At 39.5% G+C, this 20,163-nt stretch overlaps 2 pseudogenes; one reads left to right on the top strand and one right to left on the bottom strand.

The window, feature by feature from the left end:
* Positions 1-9,162: 9,162 nt before the first annotated feature.
* On the bottom strand, positions 9,163-9,831 carry LOC147879625 (germin-like protein subfamily 2 member 1 pseudogene; annotated as a pseudogene).
* Positions 9,832-19,270: 9,439 nt separating this feature from the next.
* On the top strand, positions 19,271-19,939 carry LOC147879624 (germin-like protein 1-1 pseudogene; annotated as a pseudogene).
* The last annotated feature ends 224 nt before the right edge of the window (positions 19,940-20,163 follow it).

The raw sequence follows: 20,163 nt of genomic DNA, 5'->3' as shown, positions 1-20,163 counted from the left end.
AGGTGGAAAAGGTTTGATAAGTTATACCTAGGTTGAACAGGTTAGATAGGTCAAGTTAATTTATTTATTTTTTAAAGAAATGCAAAAGTTAACCTAATGAAACGCATAGGCTACCAATGATGTGGTGGTAATAGCATGTATCGATGGCCTCAAAGCAGTTCTTGTTGGCTAACGGGGGCCCCATAATAGATAAGTCTTTTTTTGTGCTCTCTGCACATGGGCCTTGGGCGTAGCCCCATTGCAGCCCCATTGTAGGCCATAGTTTTGATAGGGGTCATGTAGGGGCTTGAGTCCTGAACACCCCCCCCCCCTTTCTTTTCAATGCCTAATATCAAAGTTGGAATGTTTATTTTTATTTATTTTATAAAAAGAACTATTGTTACCCTAGTTACCTTCTTCTCCTTTCGAGTCCTAGCGCCCATCAAAGAAAATGCCTACTTTCGGAATCGAGGGTTCACGTATCTCAATGATCTACCACTACACCACAATGGCCAGTTGATGAATGCAAAGTTCAAACAGTGAGGAGTCTCCACACTTAGGATGTCGCATAGCCGCTGAGGATTCAGTAATGCAAATAGATTACTTGGAGTCTGCACATTGATGGCAAGGAGTGAATGACAAGCATGACAGATTGTCTCACTGCCTGAGGACTCCTAACCTTGCCTCAATCAATGTACAACAAGCACTCAATAGACTTGGAAGGTTCTCAAGGATTCTTTGCTTTGCTTCTCACCCATGACCTACGCAAGATAAAAAACAGAGAGTTTAAAACTTGCAATGTCCTACCTAAGAAAGCCCTAATTTGCATTCCATCGAGAGATAGAATAACACTAACTCTGAAGACTCGCATTCCGTGCATAATTGCATGATTTTTCAAATTTCGTGGCACAACTGAAAGCTCCTTTCATCAATCTCTATGCAACATGAAGGCAGAGGGAAGAGCACGGTACCAGAGCCCTACATGCTACAAAAGGTTAGGCACATGAGAATCTCTCTCTCTCTCAAGGAAAGGCATCAATTGAAATGACAGGAAAGGGCTTGATTTGGCTGCAATGTAGATTTTGAAATTTAAAATGATAATTTGAAACTACTAAATACGTCAACTTTTGAAATATAGCTTTTCCCGCCATTGTAGCACTATGAAACCTAAACTTGCATATAGATTGGCACCTGTGCCATTCTCCTAGTGCCAATATGATCACTGGAATACCACTACCCTATTGATCACATGACATTGCACATTGGTGGACTTGCAAGAAATTTGAAATTCATCTTTGAAACTCCATTCTCTCAGTGATATTTGATCAATACATAGGGCATAATATAGCCAAGAATGTGAAATTCAACTTTTAAATGCCATTCTCCCACTACTATAGTGGCACAAAATGTATAGGGTAGATTATGGCAAGATACTAATCTTTCAGATGCCATTCACCTAGTATAGAGTAAATTCATCTTTGAAATGTATAGCGTAGATTAGGGAAATTCAACTTTCCTCCTATCTAGTGATCATAGTCTCTCTATTGGGATAAGTGTGATCAAGGGCTTGCTCTAAGGTGCATGTGTGCATCTAGGAGAGTCACATGTGTGTGTGTGTGTGTGTGTGTGTGTAGTAGAAGCACACCTAGTGCTATGAGGTGTCTAGACTATGACCTGCGTGATGATGTAAGTACAAAGGCCCCCCCATGGGAGGTTCCTTTGATTTAGCTAGTTCCTATGATGTAGGGGCTGATTGCCACTGATGTAGAGAAGGTGCCTATGATCTAGGCCACCCTCTCCCCATTTCTATAAGAGAGAGTCACCTCTATCACAATCAACAGAACATTCATTTGTATATCTCATGTGTTCTCACTCCTTGCCATGATGCACCTCTTCTATCCCACTCACCTCTTCATTTGGTATCAAAGCTTTAGGTTCTATATCTAGCTTAGCCTAGCATTAGATGCTCCCTAGTATGAATTCTTAGACTTTTTCAAGCTTCTTCATCATCTCCATTTCTTCCCCTCTTCTCTCCCAAATTTGTGAGACCTTGTTCTCTGAGTAGAGTCCACCATTTCCAGAACCCTTTGAGCTCAAGTATCCCCTTGATAGGACAAAACTTTAACCCAGAGAGTTCTCAAAATTGATCCCGCTAGCACCTGTGCTGATAGTTTCTTCACTTGTTGAAATTTCACAGGATTCCGCCCAATGTTGCAACTATGTGTTAATCCCTTCTTTCCACAGGTGGGCGATGTTATGACAAATATTATCCTGAAATTTTATGACAAATGGTCCACAAAATCAGCCAGAATCATCAAAAAACACAGTCAATATTGAAGGCCTTCCCTGTGGCAACATGACAAACAATTGTCTGATTCCTTTGAGCAAAATTCAAGCTGATATGTAAGCTTTTATTCTGCATTGAAAGCCCCTTGAAATCTTCTACGAGTTGTGCAAATCTTGGGCTCCAAATTTTCAGTTTGATGGTTGAAGATTTTTGATTGATTTTTGATGATAATGGTTGACCAATCAACTCTGTGATGGGGGTTTTAGTCTTACTCCTCATTTACTGAGTCTTTAAGTTGATCATAACTTTGGTTGAGTATAACCATCATTTGGGAATTATTTTTCAAAGGATTATGAGAGTTTTATGATGATAAATAGCCACTTGTAAGAGTATAGACACTGCCTTATTTAAAGGTAAGAACTACTCAAATGGCATTCTCTTATGAATCACAATATGATCAAATGCCCAATATGAAGCTTGAATATTTCAAAAATCTTATGAAAACCTTCATCAACAACAAAGACAAATTGAAGTGCTTAGGACAAGGTGTGAACATACACGCCAACATATATGGAGATGAGCAAGTATGGTATGCATATGGTGAGACAAACTTTATGGAATCCTCCTCTATAGTCATAAAGTTTATGATCACTCATAGTGGTGAACAAATGGATGCAAATGTTGATGACTATGTTTCAAAGTATGTTTCCTTTTGGAAATGTTTGTACTTCTCAAGAACAACACTCTTTCGCTGACAAGATGTATATGGATGTCAAGATCAACATTGAAGGCTTCTTCAAAGTTTTCAAGATAAAGGATGATACTCATATTGCTTGCGAGTCTCTTCAACAAGAGACATCACTTTTGGACACTAGAAAGCTTGAAGATGATCAAGCATTTATAAACAATGCCAAGGCAAATCTGATTGAGGAAAGTACTTCAACAAATGCACAATCAAACTTTGTGGTAGAAGACAAGGACTATGCCTTTTTAGCATTTTGTCTTTGAAGTTTTGTTTATCATCACTTAGTCAAATTTTGAGGTTCTCTACCTGGAGTAGTACTCCGAAAAGAATGTTATGTGTTTTGTCTTTTGTAAATCACCTCTGGTCACCATAAGATGTAGGCCATGTGATATGTGTGTTTGGTCTATCCCATTTTTTTAAACCTTGACCCTTGGGCACCTTTGCTAGCATGAGATCCTAGCCATAGATTTATCCTTGACCACCATGAGATGGCATGAGAAACTATGTGACTAGATGTATCCTTGACATAGCAAGAGGAAAACCCTTGAAGGAGGGTATGTTGGGATAAGTGTGATTAAGGGCTTGCTCTCTACATCTAGGGGAGTCACATGTGTGTGTGTGTGTGTGTGTGTGTGTGTGTGTGTGTGTGGTAGAAGCACACCTTATGCTATGAGGTGTCTAGACTATGAACTAAGTGATGATGTAAGCACAAAGGCCCCCACACGGGAGGTTCCTTTGATTTAGCCAGTTCCTATGATGTAGGGGCTGATTGCCACTGATGTAGGGAAGGTTCCTATAATCTAGGCCACCCTCCCACCATTTCTATAAGAGAGAGTCACCTCTCTCACAATCAATAGAACACTCATTTCTATATCTCATGTATTCTCACTCCTTGCCATGATGCACCTCTTATATCCCACTCACCTCTTCACTCTCCTATGTAGACATCATATGGCTTTGTGTCAATCTCCATGTCACTTTGTGGAGAGTGGCAATGTTGCCAATCTCATATCAAGACTTGAAAAATGGCACTAGGAATCCTAATCTCACATGTGCATTGTTACTTTTCTTGCCTTGTTGATAGGCACCATATATCAATGAAACGCATCAAAACTCTTGGGATTGAGAGTTTTTTATGAACAAGGAATCCCAACCCTTTGGATATATACTTTCTCGATGATACTTATGAGCTCCCATGGCCACATGGTAGGGGTCATTGTTCTTTGCAATGCCTTTGAGGTTTTTTTTTTTTTTTACAAGTAAAATCTATTCATTCTTTCCTTTCTGATGGCACGATCCATCATCCAAACTCACCCCACTGACTTGGACTATGGATTGGACATTCTGCATGAAACCCACATGGAATTGCCACATGTGACAACTCAAACTCACGTGGAGGCCATTCTCCACAAACTCAAATGGTGCCAATATCCATGTGAATATATAGAGAAGGACACTTGGGTAGATCTACACAACCCCCTGTGAGGTATGACACTGATTCCTATGTTAGTGGTTCATTATAATCATATGGTGTTCTAGACAATGGCACTAGTGCCATTCTCTAACCATCATCTATGACAACATTGACATACATGAATAATTTGAATTGTATATGAGTTAAAGTTTGAAGAACAGCATTAGTGCCATTCTCCACAACATCATATGAATATTTCAAGCATACGCATGCGTGCGTGCACACACACACACATGTGCACGCACGCATGCACACACATGTGCGTGTGTGCGCACATGTGTGTGTGTGTGTGTGTGCATGTGTGCGCGCGCGCACGTAAATGTAAAGTACTTGATGGTATAGTCTTGGGGGTCTTGAATTTTAGTTTGACCTTCCTTCTGCATGACTCTCGGGGGGGTCACTATGTATAAACCCTCTATATCACATGCGTTCAAGGCATATTTCTAAAATCCCTTATCTGTAAATTTTTCATTAATAAAATGTACCCTTTTTCTATACAAATCTGTAATTTTTTTTTAAAATTGTTTTAAATACTCCCTTATGTAAATTAACTTTTGTTAAATTTAGATATTAAAAACATCCTTCTGTTGAACTCACGTGATAGGGTTACATATAATGAGTGACCCCCCCGAGGTGTGACTGAAGCCCATTCACTCTTAGAGAGCCATGTCTACCACCCTTTGAGGTACGTGACTGTGCATGCTTGATCAATCATGTTTCTCTAAAGATACCCTCCATATTTGAAGTCTTAAAAAGACCAAATGTTATTGCACCCAACAAGAAGAGGGTTTCTATCGTGCACAGCCATGCTTCAAATCTATTTTGCAAGCTTACACAAGCACTTCACAATATTTTGAAGGTTGATACCACAAGATTGAGTCATATAGGGGTTTTAAATTGGCCAATCTATGCATTGTTCAAGGTTGACACCACAAGATTGACTCAGAGTCATATAGGGGTTTAAAATTGGCCAAGCTATGCATTGTTCAATGTAATAGATGTTGGACATCTTTATTTTTTGATTAAGCTTCTTAGCACAAAGTGCTATAGGATTACAAGTGCAATTTCCATGAAGCACAATCTTTTTTCCACTTCTAATGTTTGCTAGTTTTAGGTAGCATGGATCTCATAATTAGCTCAAGGTGGATCAATTAAAGTTGTAGCATTTTATTTCCAAGGGATTTGTTTTAGAGGGAGAAATTTTATTTACACAATGAGGCTACATACACACATATAGATGTGTATCTACTCTCTACTCTATTCTTTAGGGAGAGGTTTTGACATGAAGTAATTTTGGAGGTTCGAGGAGAGCAAGAGTAAGCTTCGTGGGAGGTTTAAGGGATGTAGGCAGTGGTTCGAGAGGAAGAGGAGGTTCTAAAGCTTTTGAGAAAGCTTCGGAGGTTTGAAGCAACACACGGCAAAAGGAACGATGTGTGGAGAGAGCCAAGGCATCTTTGCTTTTCTTTCACTTTGTTTTCTGACATGACTCAAAACTAATTTTGTGTCTTTGCAAATATTTTGCAATGTTTTTTATTATTCTTTTGTAAATATGTTTGGATCTTTCAATCACATGGAAAGTTGGAGCCCCACACAAAATACCCATCCATTTGTATTTATGCCTCAAATTAAAAGCAACCTATGATCCCAACTTTGAGACCCAGTGGAACGAATCTTAAACCAGTCGTAGATGGGTCATGCTACTCATTATTGATTATGCATGACTCTTACTGGATAAGATGAGGGCTAGGCATTACATTCTTTATGGACCTCCATTTACACAAATAGCAATTTGTTGAGGGCTCGGGGGGGTCACTCATCATATGTAACCCTATCACGTGAGTTCAACAGAAGGATTTTTTTTATTTCTAAAATTTACAGAAATAAATATACATAAGGGGCTATTTAAAATAGTTTTGGAAAAAATTTACAGATTTGTATAGAAAAGGGGTACATTTTATTAATGAATTTTTTTACAAATAAGGGATTTTAAATATAGGCCTTGAACGCACGTGTGGTTTTCATACTTGTCCACTTATGTGTGGTTTTCAATAATGTGGCTTCGTTGCTTGAGATTTATGTATTTAGAAGCCCTTGGAACAAGTCCTTCGGGTTCGTTTTACCTTGCCTTTCCATTTCGCTCTTGCTCTCTAGTATTGCATTCAAAAACATCATCTTGATGAACTCTTATATTAGTGGTGAATATTATTTTGCCTTATATGTTTGAAGATGCATAGGCTGAAATTTTATGTGTTGCATCACACTCACATAAAACATCGGGCTTCTTTCTCATGCCAATCTTTGACATTACGCACTTAGGGAGGATGGAGATTGTGCACATTTGTGTGCATATTTGTGCACATAAGGTATATACATTGAAAAATATGCAAGATTTTAAGATTTGTACATATTTTTCATAATATCATGTGAGGCCCAAGGGGGGGGGGGGTCTTTTGGATGAGGGGGGTTAAAACAAAAAATACACTAAAATATGAAAACCCATCTCCTTTCAAATTAATGTAACTTTTTCATGTGTTACCGAAATTTCAAGGTGTAAAGACATATTTGAAGCTCTTTTAGTGTAGAACACAAACCATGTTCTTTTGGATGAGGGGGGGTAAAACAAAAAATACAATAAAATATGAAAACCCATCTCCTTTCAAATTAATGTAACTTTTTCATGTGTTACCCAAATTTCAAGGTGTAAAGACATATTTGAAGCTCTTTTAGTGTAGAACACAACCATGGTATATTTTTAAACTCATCTCATACTCAAGATTTTGATGGGTTTTCTTACTAAAAGGAGTTGGCACCCCAGGAGTACTTGATGGTATTATCTTGGGATTCTCGACTTTTAGTTTGATCTTCCTTTTGTGAGACTAAAGCCCATTCACTCTCAGAGAGTCATGTCTACCACCATTTGAGATATGTGACCGTGAATGCTTGATCAATCACATTTCTTTAAAGATACTCTCCATATTTGAAGTCTTAAAAAGACCAAATGTTATTGCACCCAACAAGAAGAGGGTTGCTATTGTGCACACCTATTCTTCGAATCTATTGTGCGTGCTTACACAAGCACTTCACAATATTGTGTAAGGTTGATACCACAAGATTGAGACATATAGGGGTTTTAAATTGGCCAGTTTATGCATTGTTCAAGGTTGATACCAGAAGATTGAGTGACATAGAGGTTTTCAATTGGCCAAGCTATGCATTGTTCAATGTAATACATGTTGGACATCTGTAGTTTTTTATTAAGCTTCTTGGCACAAATTGCCATAGGGATTACAAGTGCAATTTCCATGAAGCACTATCTTTTTCGAACTTTTAATGTTTGCTAGTTTTAGGTAGCATGGATCTCATAATTAGCTCAAGGTGGATCAATTAAAGTTGTAGCATTTTATTTCCAAGGTCTTTGTTTTAGAGAGATAAATTTTATTTGCACAATGAGGCCACATACACACACATAGATGTGTATCTACTCTTAGGGAGAGGTTTTGACATGAAGTGATTTTGGAGGTTCGGGGAGAGCAAGAGCGAGCTTCATGGAAGGTTCGAGGGACGTAGGCAGTGGTTCGGGTGGGAGAGGAGGTTCTAAAGCTTCTGAGAAAGCTTCAGGAGGTCTTGAGGAACACATGGGGATGACACAAAGGAATGGTGTGTGGAGAGAGCCAGACATCTTTGCTTTTCTTTCACTTTGTTTTCTGACATGACTCAAAACTAATTTTGTGTTTTCGCAAAGATTTTGCTATGTTTTTTATAATTCTTTTGTAAATATGTTTGGATCTTTCACTTCTACTTGTTCATAAAATCACATGGAAAGTTGGAGCCCCACACAAAATACCCGTCCATTTGTATTTATTCCTCAACCTATGATCCCAACTTTGAGACCCAGTGGAACGAGTCTCAAACCTGTCGTAGACGGGTCATACTACTCGTTATTGATTATGCATGACTCTTACTCAATAAGATGAGGGCTAGGCATTACATTCTTTATGGACCTCCATTTACATATATAGCAATTTGTTGAGGGCTTATGTATCTCCGTACTTGTCCTGCACTTATGTGTGGTTTTTCATAATGTGGCTTCCTTGCTTGAGATTTATGTACTAAGAAACCCTTGGAACAAGTCCTTCGGGTTCGTTTTACCTTGCCTTTCTGTCTCGCTCTTGCTCTCTCGTATTGAATTCAAAATCATCACCTCGATGAACTCTTATGTCAATGGTGAATATTATTTTGCCTTATATGTTTGAAGATACATAGGCTGAAATTTTATGTGTTGCATCACAGTCACATTAAACATCGGGCTTCTTTCTTCTGTCAATCTTTGACATTACGCACTTAGGGACGACGGAGATTGTGCATATTTGCGTGCCCTTCCCCCGAAAGCCCCGAGTGATTGTTATTGCGATTTGTGCACATGTTGTGGTTGTTAGTCGGAATGGTTGGTCGTTTCGGTCCGTTAATGGCACACACTATGGCACGCGAGACGTAAAACCAACCACTTTGCAAGCAAAGTAGACATGCAAGAAGAGCGCTTGGAACATTGGAATGCAAAAGATGTAGAACGATAAATTATAACGCGTTGTGAATCCAATAGTTTTAGGGTATGAAAGAACGTTGATGAATCAATGAAATGTGATCAAAATAGATCACTGTATACAACGTTTCGTTGGACTAGAGAGTGGTGCTGACTCCGGCGATCAAGCCCTTGACCACGTCCTCGCTGATGCCAAATGCGGTCTCCAGCACTTGCTCAGGAAGCGGAGGCTCGGCTGCGAAGAGAGCCTTGGCTACCTGAGAGACCCCGGGATTCTGGCTGTTCAGAGCGGCTATGGCAACGGCCGGTTGATCGCCCACGTTGAGCTGGAAGTGGACGAGGCCGCGGGGGAAAACAAAGAGGTCGCCGGCGTAGAGGGTCTGCTGGAAGAGAGTGTTGGTGGTGGTAACGAAGCCGACGACGAGCTGGCCCTGGGCGACGAAGAGGACCTCGGAAGCGCGGGGGTGGACGTGGGGTGGGTTGAGGCCACCTTTGGGAGCGAAGTCGATGCGAGCCACGGAGAGGCCCTGGGTGTTGAGGGCGGGGAAGGTGAGGGCAGAAACGAGCTGGACGGCGGAGCCAAGGTGGTTGGAGGTGTTGCCGGGGTTGCGGAGAAAGGGGGACCGGAAGTCTGCTGCGGTGACTTGGGCGGGGTTCTTGCAAAGCAGACCGTTGAGGGCGATATTGGAGTTCTGGGCGGCAGGGAGCGCCACACAGAAGTCCTGGAGAGGGTCAGAATCAGAAGCCATGGAGGCTGCAAAGCAACAAAACAAGACCAGCAATATTGTGCACGAGGAGGAGGCCATGGCGAGGAAGGATGAGCTGTGCTGAGGTAGAGTCGGAGAAGAAATGGAAGCAGAATGAGACTTTTATGAGCAGCGCTTCAAAAACGAAATGGAGGACACAACGTAGAAGAAAGGGAAGCAGGATATGAGGTTTGGGAGGAGCGGGGAGGCTTTTATGAGCAGCTTCAACATCCAAATGGAGCCCAAGGGAGGACTGAGTCGTTCCACGCAAACGTGTGAGCGAAAATAAAAGCCAAGTCTCCTCCTCTTATCGCTCTGCCGGCCTTGCTCCTTCCTCTTGTGGACGCAACTGTGGGCCAACGAGTGTTCCCTGCACGGGATGGTCAACCATCAAAATGATATGACTTTTTCAATTAAGGGCTTAAATCATAAGTTAAAAGGGGTAGAATCTTTAAAAGGGGTAGAATCTTTAAATTCAAGGTTGATTTTACAAGAGTATTATGTAATACATAGTAAAACAATATAATTCTATATAATATTATACTCGGGTAGAATCTTTAAATTCAAGGTTGACTAGTGCCAAACCCGTGGCTTTGAGACAGACTCCGTTTCAACTAAATCTTCCATAATAATTCTATATAATATTATGCTCGGGAGTCGGCATGCCATTACATTTAGCACTACACGAGGTAACTTTAACATCCTCGCAAATATGTATTTTCATCTTCCTTTGAACTTTCCCTCGTGGAGCATTGTTTCTGAGCTCCTTGGACCTCCTATGTAGAAGCATACTTGGCCACTTCGCATGAGCTGAACCACACCCTCCTTCGAAATATACCCAACTCCACCACCCCTTTCCTACATGCTACACCCTCCTCTGCCCACTCTCATTCCCTCCTCTCGTGCTCCCTTTCGATACTCTGCTTTGGAACTCGCTTCACATTCCCACAGGGTCCTTCTTAGACTCCTCTTAGTTGGCGAATTCACCCAAATTGGACCTTGGAACTGTTGCAATTGCCTTTTTTCATTCCATAGTGCGAGTACGACTTCTTATGCTTTTTCTTGTGATCGGGTTGTTCTTTGTGATGCAGTTCTCCTTCCATCTGCAGAAGTCAAGGTTTTGTTCATTCACACATTATATTGCTTTGAGGATATCAGCATATCCCACCACTCTATAAAGCTGCAATCCCGATTTTTGCCATTGCAAATTGTTGTAACTTGGTTGCAAATTTGCAAAACTGGGCCACTTTCTGCTGCATCGTTAAGTACTCTTCCATGAGCCCCATGTTTTAGCGGCGAATCCCAACAGCCTAGATGACTCAGCTCTCATATACTCGAGTGTACAAGCCCAATCTATGACTATCGACATACATGTCATTGGAGGTTACTGCCTAGTCTCTTTAAAAATGTGCCTAGTCTATATATATATATAGAAGCAACGATCGGCCAACATAGTGCATACAATTGATGTTTGGCAAGGTCGTTCCATAATCCTTGTCTCCCAGAGGCACGCCATTAGGTAGAAGCTAGCACTCTATTATGTTTGGGGATTTGAATCATTAAATTTTTGAGAGGCCTGAAGTGAAGTTAAATTCACCCTAGGAAAGAACTTCCGACATTCGCGAATCGCCCTGGATGGTGGAACTTGCTATTTGGTTGTTCACAGCTTACTGAATCTCAAAGATATCAATATTCTAGTTGTTGATTGTCAATCGTAGTGCCTTTTGCCCTACACCTTGTCTCACTGTGATGATCGTTAATCATTATAAGTCGAGAGGAAACATCTTGGCTTGATACTTACAATTTGCAAGCATGCATGATAGCAGTAGATCTTGGCATTTGCAAATTTTTTTGAAATTGCATCGCCGCCCACTTATTCTAACCGGGTGTTTTGAGCATAGAGCAATTAATTAGAATATCACACTCGGTTGGTATTGTGAGAATGCGTGATACTATGACCGATCGTTTTGGGCTTAGAAACTTTAGAATAGCATACTGAAGTGATACCATGGGAATGAGAAGGCAATGTCTCATTGTGATGATCGTTTATCATTATAAGTCTGTATATATATATAGGAGCAACGATCGGCCAACATAGTGCATACAATTGATGTTTGGCAAGGTCGTTCCATAATCCTCGTCTCCTAGAGACCCGCCATTATGTAGAAGCTAGCACTCTATGATGTTTGGGGATTTGGATCATTAAATTTTTGAGAGGCCTCAAGTGAAGTTGAAATCACCCTAGGATAGAACTTCTGACATTCACGAATCACCTTGGATGCTGGAACTTGCTATTTGGTTGTTCACAGCTTACTGAATCTCAAAGATATCAGTATTCTAGTTGTTGATTGTCAATTGTAGTGTCTTTTGCCCTACACCTTGTCTCCCTGTGATGATCGTTAATCATTATAAGTCGAGAGGAAACATCTTGGCTTGATACTTACACTCTAGTTAGCATGCATGATAGCGGTAGATCTTGGCATTTGCAAATGTTTTTTGAAAGTGCATCGCCCACTTATGTTCTAATCGGGTGTTTTGAGCATAGAGCAATTAGAATGTCACACTCGATTGGTATTGTGAGAATGCGTGATGCTATGACCGGTTGTTTTGGGCTTAGAAACTTTAGAATAGCATATTCAAGTGATACCATGGGAATGAGAAGGCAATGCTAGTACCAAATCACCTTTTCTAGACTAGGGGATTGATTTCTGTGTTCTTCAACTATGGAGACGCTCAGAGTACAAGATCATGCAACTTTTATAGCATTAGAACTCACAAATCTTCCCTCTTGCTACACACAGTAGAAGAAATCATCTTGAGTGATCCAAATGCTATTCGAAGAGCTGATAAGCATTGCAGGGTGTGCGTTTAGAACTTACATCACCACGTGGGGGCGTGTAGCATTGCCTCTCTCCTAGTAGTCTTTCTTCTTGTTTTCATTGATTGCAAGGAGATAGATAGAAGTCAGAAATTTGTTACCCACTACTCTATAGAGCTGATTTTTTTGGATTTGATGATGGCTTGAAATGCTAGCTTTAATCAAAAAACCTACAAATTTGAAGAACTGACCTACACACATTAGTAAGATGCAAAAGCTCATAAGATTCGTAAGTAAGATATAGAAGATCATAGATAAGATATCTCGTGAACATAAGAGCTATAATATTACTTGGGAACATGTGTAGAGGCTTCTTGATGATATATATATATGCCCGAGTCTAATACATCCTCGAATTTTAGTTTTGCCTCATTTTGAAGCCATATTAATATATCATGTGTGCAATGCAGGTGGGAGTGGTGGGATGAATTCCTGAAGATTAACTCATGAGGTATGCAACAATGGAAATACCAATGGGCTGCATGTGCGTACAAGGTTTTTGAATGCAGTGTAAACAGTCTAAACATCACTTATAATTTTGTCTAAAGATCACTAATACAAATTTTTTGAATGTAGTGTAAACAGTCTAAAGATCACTGATAATTTTGTCTAATGTAATCATTATTTTAGTAGGTTTGAACGAATCTGGAGCATCATATCAAGGAGCATTTTAAGTTCATGAATAAGGTAAGAAATGAGGTTCACCTAAAAGCTTTATTCCTTTAGTTAGTCAATATCTTGATTAAAGTTTTGGAAAGAATGGTTCACATTTACTTCACAACTTTCATTTTAATTGGATTTTATCATTTCTTAAAAGTTGCTAAAGTAAGCATTATTTTCAGTTATACGTCATGCCTCAGAGTTTTGAGAGGTGTTTATTATAGCTTCTAAAAATAGAATTTTAGGCTTCAGCCTTGTATCCTTATGTGAATGTTTTGCAGGCCTAGTGGTTTGACAAAATTGCATAATGGCCCCTCTCTTCCTATTTCTTTGCCCATAGTTGATTAGATTTTTCTTATATCAGTAACATGTCGCATCAAAGGTTGGTTGATGCTAAAATGCCTTATATATGGGAAGAAAGGCTATCAAAATTCATAGTTATGAGAGGAAAAGAGAGTGCTAGTGATGCAAATCTATGGAGAGATTTCAAACAAACAGCCTTTATGGTCTATCAAAAGCAGGTTTTTCAAGTATAGCATCTTGCTTATGCCCATGTACATAAAGTCCTAAGAGTTTGATCTTTTTCTTTCTAAAAAATGCATGTAACTATCCTTTTATGTTTCTTATTCTATAATACAAGTTCTTTGACATAAAAAGAGATGCAAATCTATTTTTAGTCTTTAGGTTTTGCCATTGGAAATTCATAGATTAAAAATTAGGACTATAAAAATATTCATTGTATAGCTATAGCATTTTATAATTACTTGTGAATAATTGAATTTCTAATTATCTTAGAAATGTGAAATATTGCCTTTAAATTACTAGTTGAAAACAATGACTCTCCTTTGAATCCCAGCCATGTGAAATAGTCTTTAAATTCATGGTTGGAAACAAAGATTACCCTTTAAATCCCAGCCATGTGAAAGCTTGTGTTTAAATTCTAGGATGCTTTTTCAAGATACCGATTGGACTAAAATCTCGTCTTTATATGACATGGTTCAAAAAAAAAATTTGGAGCACTAGGGCCAATGAATGTTCCCTGGACACTATTATGGCATTGCCTACAATGGATCAAATGGTCAATCATGTTTATGTAACCAAGGGAACAAACACACTCTTCAATCATGATGGCAATTACAAACTATCTATTGCCCTTTTGCCCTCACAGATGGCGATACCTAATGCATGTAATATTTTCATTCCAAAAATTGTTTAATCTCATGCTCATGTTTTGAGTGCAGTGATACATGATGTACTATCCGATGTCCCTCATAGACGTACCAGTGTACTTAATGGACTTGGATATACTCAAACAACCTTGACCTTTCTTGCTCATCGATATTTAGGCATGATTATGATTTATGAACATGTGCAAGGAATATCAAGCCATGTAATAGGACATAGTGCGAGGTATATTATACAAGTGGTACATTTAGTTACCTCATGTGGAAAATAAAACATCCGTTTTTTAAAACAAAAGCAATTTTTTTGTGCCCACAAGCAAGCATGGTAGCTTAGATGTTGTTTTAATAGGGTCCCGAGTCGATAAAATGTATCTTATGTTAATAGGATCAATGATCATATTCTTCACTTTAAAAAATCATTTTCAATTGAATACTTGGTTTACATCGAACTCAAAGAGATATTTGAAGATATGGATTGTGATAATCTAGCATTTCTTAGAGTAGAAGTCCTATTAGTAATTTAGTACTATTATGATTTTAAAAATGTGTTTGAGAATATTCTATCATCAAGTTTTGGGGTCAAACAATAGACAATTTGTGTCGTATGATTTGTGGCACTTCTTCTAAAGATGATTGCATCGAGTGCATGATGGGAAACATCATCATGGTCTATGAGAGAACATCATGCAATGCTGACATGAAGGAAAATTACCAATTAAAATGTACCTCCCCCGGGCCCTGGAAATCCCATTAGTTTAGGGATTGGGGAGGGATTTAAAATGGCCATTTTAAATTGGTAAATTAATACATTTCATACTTGTTTTTTGGCTCCTTAGAGCAATTTAAACCACTCTACTCATGAATTTTTCCGATACCTACTACAACAGGTTACTGCGTGATAAAAGGACTCACCATGCGGTAACCAGGTAACAACACCTCACGGTGGAAGAGCATACCACACGATACAATATATACCTCCTGATAAGGCTTATATACCATGTGGGCTTTAGTTCAGTATCGGTGGTATGGTTAATCAACCGTGTAGTACCATTTCTTATATATAATGGGTGCCTACCTCATACTGTTTGCATTTCTGAGATTCTAGCTCTACTTGGAGTCTCAAAAAACACAAAGAAGGACAAGCAAAAAGGTTAAACAAAGCTTACAAATTTTTTTGTAATTTTGTATCCTTTTAAAAAGTGTCCAAGTGTCAGTGGTGGGCTCGCTCAAGCTAGCTCATATCTACCCACGCTAGGTCACAAAAAGGATGAAAGCAAAACTCCTAGTTTACAATTTATCATTTGAGATTTTGAAGGATTGTTTTCATAAAGCAAATAATTTGTTTTAAAAGTCATAAGCTATATGTAAAAAAATCATATGTTTCGTAGTGATAAGCTATATACATTTTAAAAATAGTTAAAAAAATTGATGTTTTTGAAAGAAAGTATCTACATGCCAGTGGAGAGTCCATGTATGATTACTCATAACTACTCGCATATGGATACAAAATATGTATGGCACATATTGTGCCAGTGGGGGGTCCGCATATGTCGACCCGTAACTACTTGCACATGGATGTAAAATATTAGATAATTTATTATAGTTTATAGTGATTTATTCAAAAAAGAGAAATACTTGAGTTTGGTTAGTACATTGTGGATCGCTTTTGCCACTTGATAATAACTCATTGAAAGTCTAGGTGGTTGTGTAGCTCGCAATTGCCAGCTTTCATCAACCCGCAAACTACATGGTAGAGATCGTTATGGACCACACTTGTCTAGTTACTAGCAAGACTCAATTCATGGCATATTATAGCATGCATTGCATTATAATTTGTAATACTTTACTTTCATTATAGTTAACTAAACTTATGTTACGTACATTAGGTTTGTCTAACCTAGCTAGGTGTTCTTTACTTTGTAGATCCAAACAAAGAATCTTCTTAAGTGCACATGAAAGTATCGCTAGCTACTGCACTAGTATGTGTGAACTATCGACATTCTTGTATAGAGAATGATGTCGCGAATGATAGTGCAGATAGATGCTTACTCGGGAAAAGGCAACTTGCCATCTCACGCCCATTTCCATTAGTAGATGGCCATGTCTATAACCATCCAATTATGTTGGGATGAGGCAAGATGATTGGATGGTTGCTCCGCCGTCTTGAGGTATAGCACAAAGCATTGTTTTTGGAAGACATATTAATGACATGTTCTTCTTCCTATTTTGATTTTTTTTCAAATTACTACTAACATGTGAGGGTTTCTCACAAATGCTTGCACATTTTGATTTTTTTTAATTTTATACCATAAAATCAAGGTTTAGGGTTTAACTTGGCCAGTAAGTTACTTTTGAATCTTGCAACTTGAAGTTAATACCACCCTTAAAATTCAAAATTTCATAAGAGAGTTTGAGCTTCTCTTATTTTTCCCTACTTGCATATTAGTTTTGTCTATCCCAAAAGTGACCTAGTCCTCTATTTGGTGCATCCCTTCATAATTAATATACTTAACTCTACAAAGAGTGAGCTAGAAAACACAGCAACTTCTAAAGTCACTACTTAAAGGATAATGCAATGACGACCATTGCTTGAAGCCCAAAAGTGTAATGTGACTAATTCTGACTGGAGCGACCTTTTTGAGTGTTTAACACATGCACCTAAAGTTTGGTAGAATGCTAGGACTTGACCCCCCAAAGCCAGAGTACGGTGCTTCAAACAGCATTGTACCCTGCCCATCAAACACCTTAGTGTTAGTTTCATTAGGGATATCAACTCTAAGCTCTTATTCATTGCACAAACTCATACACACGGATTCCTTGAGCTTAAAGCAACTCTTCTTTTTTCTTGTCCCACCAAGACATAAGAATGGCATCAGTATTCATCACAACATCATTAAATTGAAAGTTATTTCTAGAAATTCAGATGAATCACAATGCATGTTCTCTTATTTGAATCCAAATTTTTTGTTTATAGTCCTAAAGGCATCTCCTAGTAGAATGGCTTTCCAATTTATTGGTTCCCCTATTGCAATATGAATGCATTTGAAAACTTTTTTCTAGCATGGGGGCAACGAATGAAGAGGTGAAAAATGTCTTTAGTTGACCCAATACACCTGGACCTTCATCTTCCATCACCTCTCCCTATATTGAATCCTCTTGCATTAGTCCACACAACTTTGTAATTAATGAGCCAAGTTAAGCAAGACATTTTCTCAAGTATCTTAGTGTTTCATAGTTTTCTAAATCTTTCATTACATTGTTCCTGTTGTCTTGTAAATTCCACCTTACATTAAAATTTCTAAAAATGTCCTCAATGTTAGAAGGAGTGGAATTGGGAAAAAGGATGAACTTCCCACCAGGCTAAGCTGAATTAGGAAAAAGGCTGAATTGCCCACTAGGCTAAGCTGAATTGGGAAAAAGGTTGAACTTCCCACCTTACATCAAGAAGGAGTAGAATTGGGAAAAAGTCTAAATTGCCCACCATGCAAAATTCTCTGCATATATCAAAAAGGTTACTCCTTTCCACTAAGTCCTACCTTGCCAAAGCTCCGATATGTTTAGCACTAGAGTCTGGCATTGATTTTTCCAAGCAAAATCCCTTCTAATTTTTGGCCAGGAAAGGAGATATGTATTATGGAAAAAAAATGATAGGTGTGTTATTGGTGGCAATCTAATTGATTCAACTCTTGAATTTCAACGTGCTTTTTGTAATGACGTCAAAAGTAACTTGCAATCTTGGTTTTTTAAAAATCATGTGTTGGAGACTTTAAAATCCTTGCACCCTCCACATTTCCTTCAACTCAAGAGTTGAAAAGCTATGGAGGAAATGAACTAGGAGTGTTGGTACAACAGTTTGGAAATGATGCAATATTAGTGGATGGCACACATGTAGAATGCTTGATTGATGGTAGAGCATTGAAGAGGGAATATCATATTTTTAAAATACAAGCAGCACGAGATTGGAAAGGCAAAGTGTTGAAAGATACATGGTGCTTTATTGGTAGAAATGAAGTGCTACGTGAGAAATATCCCATGCTTCTTCGAGTTGCAGAAATTGCAATGTTGCAATGCAGTAGCATAGCTATTTGTGAAAGGGGATTCAACATTCAAAACATCATTTAAAACAAGTAAAGAAATAGATTGGAAACCAAGAACTTGGATGCTCTTATGCGAATTTCAATTGAAGGTCCAACTCTAGCAGAATTTGATTTTATGCAGGCTATACAGGTATGGTGCAATGCAACAAAAACGTGCGGACATGCATATTCTGATGTCGTATTGAAGTGTATCATGGATTCCTTATCCACATTTTTTCTGAATGTATTTTCTGCATCTACATTTTCATGATTGTATGAGCAACTATCTTACTTCTTGCAACATGTCCATTCACATTTCCATAGCTTCAATATCATCTACAATTCCTTTAAAATCATAAATGTAAAAATTTTAAATTGTTAGGATATGTGGATGCACTTTTTCAAAGGCCTTGATGACAAAGGATATGTGGATCCATATGTATCTTGTAACATTCGTTGGCCCATAGTTGCATCGACAAGAGGAAGAAGCCACAGCTGCGTAACAAGATGCGGCAGCAGCGAGGGAACTATGAAGAAGATATAGACTATTATTATAAGCACGTTGTGTGCAACGACTCGGTCGTCCCTTGGGATTCATAAAAGCCTCCCCGCTCCTCACAAACCTCATTCTGCTTGCATTTCTTCTCCCACTCTACCTGAGCAGCTCAAGCCTCATATCCTGCTTCCATTTCTCCTTCGCCATGGCCTCCTCCTGCACAATATTGCTGGTCTTGTTTTGTTGCTTAATTGCACCCTCCATGGCTTCTGATTCTGACCCCCTTCAGGACTTCTGCGTGGCGCTTCCCGCCGTCCAGAATTCCAATATCGCCCTCAACGGTCTGCTTTGCAAGAACCCGGCCCAAGTCACCGCAGCAGACTTCCGATCCCCCTTCCTCCGCAACCCCGGCAACACCTCCAACCACCTTGGCTCCGCCGTCCAGCTCGCCTCTGCCCTCACCTTCCCCGCCCTCAACACCCAGGGCCTCTCCGTGGCTCGCATCGACTTTGCTCCCAAAGGTGGCCTCAACCCACCCCACGTCCACCCCCGCGCTTCCGAGGTCCTTTTCGTCGTCCAGGGCAAGCTCCTCGTCGGCTTCGTCAACACGACCAACTCTCTCTTCGAGCAGACCCTCCACGCCGGCGACCTCTTCGTTTTCCCCCGCGGCCTTGTCCACTTCCAGCTCAACGTCGGCGATCACCCGGCCGTTGCCATAGCCGCTCTCAACAGCCAGAATCCCGGGGCCTCTCAAGTAGCCAAGTCTCTGTTTGCAGCAGAGCCTCCGCTTCCTGAGCAAGTGCTGGAGACCGCTTTTGGCATCAGCGAGGATGCGGTCGAGGGATTGATTGCCGGAGTCAGCACGACTCTCTAGTGAAACGTCACCCCATTCATTATTTTGTTCAGATTTTATCGATTCATCAACATTCTTTCATACCGTAAAACTATTTGGATTCACAACTGTCAGTGATCGCCTTTATAATATGACCTTGCGGTACAATATGAATTGTTCTCCTTTTGCATTCCAATGTTCAACATACTTTGCTTGCAAGGCGGTTCGGCTTTTACGTCTCGCGTGCCGTAATGTGTGCCAACGAA

This window comes from Dipteris shenzhenensis, chromosome 33 (assembly GCF_047967505.1).
Source record: "Dipteris shenzhenensis isolate YYH24624 ecotype China chromosome 33, Dip_SZ_1.0, whole genome shotgun sequence".
NCBI classification, from domain to species: Eukaryota; Viridiplantae; Streptophyta; class Polypodiopsida; order Gleicheniales; family Dipteridaceae; genus Dipteris; species Dipteris shenzhenensis.
Note: the sequence above shows the minus strand (reverse complement) of the source record. Positions and strands in the feature narration are given on the sequence as shown.